Source organism: Psammomys obesus, unplaced genomic scaffold (assembly GCF_907164565.1).
Source record: "Psammomys obesus unplaced genomic scaffold, mPsaObe1.curated_primary_1811, whole genome shotgun sequence".
NCBI lineage: Eukaryota > Metazoa > Chordata > Mammalia > Rodentia > Muridae > Psammomys > Psammomys obesus.
The window spans coordinates 1,130,342-1,135,215 of record NW_026596452.1 but is presented as its reverse complement, the minus strand read 5'-3'; the positions used below and the strand labels follow the sequence as shown (position 1 = coordinate 1,135,215).

The following is a 4,874-nucleotide window of genomic DNA, read 5'->3' as shown; positions in this document are numbered from 1 at the left end:
CTTTCTTGTCCTCTGTTTCCTCCCATTGCTCAACATTGTGGCTAGTTGCTTTATTTTGGCCTGTTTACACAAAGTTGAGGCAGGATGCTTAGAATAAGTATCACAATGCAATATCTGGATTGAAACCAGAGAGTGTGTCAGGGGGAGAGAAATCAGCATTTGAATGAACAAGTGTAAGGTGTATACATTTCAAAAGAACATTATACCAATGACCTATCCACAGTGTACAGGGAGCACAGCTGAATAGACCACACAAATGCAGTTCTTCTGTGGCATCACTAATGAATTACTCCTGAAATACTTACTTTATGTTTTCCCTGTATTACAGAAGGAGAAATACACTGTAGTTTTCTCAATGAAGCAAATACTAAATAAAATAAAAGTATGAACATAGAAGGTTTATTGGGAAGTAGTACCAGTGAGGAGGTAGAGTTTGATGGTATCTGCAGAATTCCACATAAGCCACGGAAGTTACAGATCTGACCTTTAACTTAAATAAAATTCAAGAAACCTTAATGTAGTGTTAGGCCCTTGTTCACAATGGTAAACAAATAAACAAAATGAGCTTGATGATTCTGGGTGTTTAGGCTAATACAAGCAGGCATTTTTTTATGTCAACACTTCATCTTCATACAGGGATGAAAGTACATTTATAGAGGGACAAAACTTTTCCACCTTTGAGATGTCCGAGTAAAGTTCTTGTACAAATTCTTTGCTCAACTATCTCACTCAGTAAAAGGAAGTAGATCGTTGGACTTTCTAAGTCTTATACTCCAGGTTAGGGGGGGTAATGTTCTATAATGGTTCTTATTATTATGCTACTACCCCACATATTAGGGTTTTCTAACATCTAACATCTCTTATTCTTGAGTTATCACCAGGAACTTATTCAATGTCAGAGCTTCAATTTATGCCTATGACAGTGATTCTCACCCAGGGACTGTTTTTGCAGCTAGGGCTCATTTGGCCATGTCAGAAGAATTTCTATGTATTATGACTGGAGAAAAATTATTGATATAAAGAAAACATAGCATGGTACTTGGGTAAGAACAGGCACATAGACCAGTAAAATAAAAAAAAAACTGCCACAGTTATAGACACCTAATTTTTGACAAAGGTGCCAAAATATACACTAGAAAAGCCTTTCAAAAGATGATGTTGGAAAACCTAGAGATTGGTGTGCAGAAAAGTGAATTAGATCCTTATTTTTTATCCTGTACAAAAGTCAATTCAAACTGCATCAGAAATCATAATTTAAAATCAGAAAAACTGAACCTGATGAATTAAAACATAAAGATGACACATTAGGACATAGGTTTAGACAGCAAATTTCATAATAGAACATCATTAGCTCAGGAAACTGCTCCCAAAACTGTAAAAAGGGATTAAAAAGGCTCCGTGCAGCTATCAACACATTATCAAAAGAATAGACAGTCTGAATAATGAGAGAGAAGTTTTATCCTAGTTACACTTTCTGTTGCTGTGATAAAACACCATGAACAAATGCAACTTGGGGAACAAAGAGTCTACTTCATCTCTCAACCCTCCTTTCATACTCTACCAGTGAGGGAAGACAGGGCTGGAACTCAAGGGAGGAACATGAGAAGAAAGTAAAGCAGAGGACATAGAGGGATGCTGCTTATTGAGTTTCCCTCTATGGCTTGTTCTACCTTTTTTCTTACAGCACACAAGACCACTTGCTCAGGTGTAGCACCACACACAATGTGCTGAGCCCTCCCATGTCAACGATTAATCAAAAAATGTAACACAGGCTGGCCTACAAGCCAATCTAGGTGGGAGGCAATTTCTCAATTGAGGTCTTATCTTCCAAAATCACTCCACAGTGTTTCATGTTGCCACAAAAGGATCCAGCATACTATCTATACTTACGATAAGGGGTTAATATTTATAACATATAAAGAGCTGAAAAAATAAACACATAATAACCTGCCAATAAATAAACAAGCCAATGATCCAAAGAGAAAATAGTCATAAAAGAAGGCTAGGAAATTATTAAAAACATGCCCAACATCTCTATCCATCAGAGAAATACAAATCAAAATGATTTTACATTTTATCTCATCCTAGCTAGAATGGTTATTATCAAGAAAATAGAGGAAGACAATGCAGCCACTCCTGATGAGACCAGATAGACTAGGATCAGATGGAAGGGAAGGAGGACCTCCCCTATCAGTGGACTGGGGTAGGGGCATGGGAGGAAAAGAGGGAGGGTGGGTAGGATTTGGAGGGGAAGAAGGAGGGAGCTACAGGAAGGATACAAAGGGAATAAACTGTAATTAATAAAATATTTTTAAAAGGAACAAAAAAGAAAAAGAATACAAAGGGCTTTTTGCTGCCATGCCTCCACCATCATGGGTCGCATGTATATTCCAGGGAAGGGCTTGTCCCACTTGATGCTGCCCTACTGCCATAGAGTCCCCATGTGGCTGAAGTTGATGTCTGACAATGTGAAGGAACACATTTACAAACTGGCCAAGAAATGCTTCACTCCCTGCCAGATAGGTGTGATACTGTGGGAATCACATGGCATGGCACAGGTCCATTTTGTGACTGGTAATAAAATCTTGAAAATCCTTAAGTCCAAAGGCCTTGCCCCTGACCTCCCTGAGGATCTCTATCATTTCATTAAGAAAACCATTGCTGTTGGAAAGCATCTTGAGAAACAGAAAGGATAAGGATGCTAAATTTTGCTTGATTCTGACAGAGAGCAGAATTCACCAGACGGGTTGTTATTAATATTATGCCTAGTTCACAAACCCCAAAGGACTAGGAATTAATAGACTCCTCTGTAAATACATGAGGTTTTTTTTTTTTTTTTTTTTTTTTTTAATGGTATACACGTTTGAACACAGGACGCAAACCTCCTGTGGAAACAGGAGAGGAATGTGGCCCCGAGGTCTAGGGGTACAGAGTTTTTAAAGGGGAGGGGAAGCAGGGACTTACATGCTTTCGCATTACATGACTGGGTAAGGGAAATTGACTTTTGAAATGATTGGTCAACTTTAGGCACCAAGACTGCAGACAGTTCTGGCCTGGTCATATGGGCTGGTTTCCAAGCAACAGTATAATTAGAGGGTGGGAAAGAATGCAGTAAGTCTAGTTCTTCCCCTGTAGCCATTAAAGCTAAACTTTAAAACAATACCCACTGATTTTTAAGTCTTTGGTCTCTCAATTATAAGACTAAGTGGGTCCTCCCACCCAATTGCAAATAAAAGTCACCCACAGCCTCTGCTCTAGTGGCATAAATTCTCTTGTATACACCAGCAATAATCACTTTGAATTAAAAAAAATAAAAAATTAAAAAAATAATAAAAAAAAAACAAAAACAAAAAAGAAAACAAAGGGAGACAAAAGCTGGCAAGAACGTGGGGAAATGGTAACATATGACCCAGCTATGCCACTTATATGGCATGTGCCCAAAAGACTTTGAATCCTTCCACAAAGATACTATACAGTCATACTTATAGTTGCTTTTCTTGCAGTGACGGATGAATAAAAAAAAATGTGCATTTACAAAATGGAATATTACTTGGCTGTCAAGAAATATGAAATTTGGAGGAAAAAGGATAGAATTAGAGAGCATTATATTAAGCAAAGTAACTGCCACAGAAAGAAAGTGAGAATACTGTGAGTAAAAGGGGACATCTGGGAAAGAAAAGGCTGGAAGATGGGACAGAAGAGCTCTAACAAAATTAAATATGTCTGAAAAATCCATATGGAAATTACTCTGTAAGCTATCTTTTAAATGAAAATAAAATATTTTAAAGAAGAAAGAGCCTAGAGATTCTGTTAAATATCCCATGATGTATAAGACAGTCTTCCAAAGCATATCAGCTCCAAATATCAGTTCCATGTTGTGAAACCTGCAACATAAAGTCAATCCTATTCAATGTCTCATCTCTTATCTAGGTTTCAATCCCAAGCTTTACCTGCAAGATGAGAAAACTTTAGCTTTTTTCCAAATATTTCAAACAAGGTGATATGATGAAGAGAGACTGGGCAGTAGCCAATCTATGCTTTAGCTGTGTAGCCATAGAATCTGTCTGAATCCTATTATCTTTTACAGGCTTATAAAATATTTAATTTTTAACCCTTAGAAATCAAAAGAAAAGCAGTACAGTAGTAATATGTATAGTACTATGTATATAATAATAATGACTCAAATAAATTATATTTAACATATTCTCTTAGTGGCAAAATATTTTAGTAGAGAAAGAAACCATAAAAGCCAAAGTTTCCAGGGGCCACAGAAATTATAACTCATCCTTTTGCACAAGAGGAGACATCAGGGAATTGAAAGCATAAATAAAATGTGAAATATGCAATGGGCTATAAGAAATCCATTTAAAGAGAGAAACATGAATTTTATTTTTATTTATTTTTTGGTAAGGCTAGTAGACATTATTACAAGCCAACTTTTGGGTTGATAGCCTTCAATTTATAGGTCCAGTAGTTTATCTAATATAACAGTTCTCCAGCACACCTCAGCTGCATGGGCATGGCACAAAGCAAGGAAACACTTTAGGTTTGTTGTACTGAAATTTGGAGTAAAGAAGAGACAATCAAAAGTTTCAAGAGAATTTGTACAATGAAGAACTCACATAGCTAAGCTGGCTAAAAGCAAAGAAATAATCAAACAAGGTTTTTGAATCAAGATGAAAGTCAACAAAATAGAGATTCCAATTAAGGTGAAAATGTAACACGTGATATTATTTATGAGCTTTTTGAGAAGCTCTGAGGGCAGCAGCTGGATTCCTGGGACAGCATTCACATCCTCCAAAACACAGTTATACCGGTCCCCATGTGGAGAGCAGGTGGACAATAAAATCAGACAGAATCCTGTATTTAAGATG

At 36.9% G+C, this 4,874-nt stretch overlaps 1 pseudogene; it reads left to right on the top strand.

Moving 5' to 3' along the window:
- Positions 1–2,372: 2,372 nt before the first annotated feature.
- Positions 2,373–3,266, top strand: LOC129669893 (40S ribosomal protein S13-like; annotated as a pseudogene).
- The last annotated feature ends 1,608 nt before the right edge of the window (positions 3,267–4,874 follow it).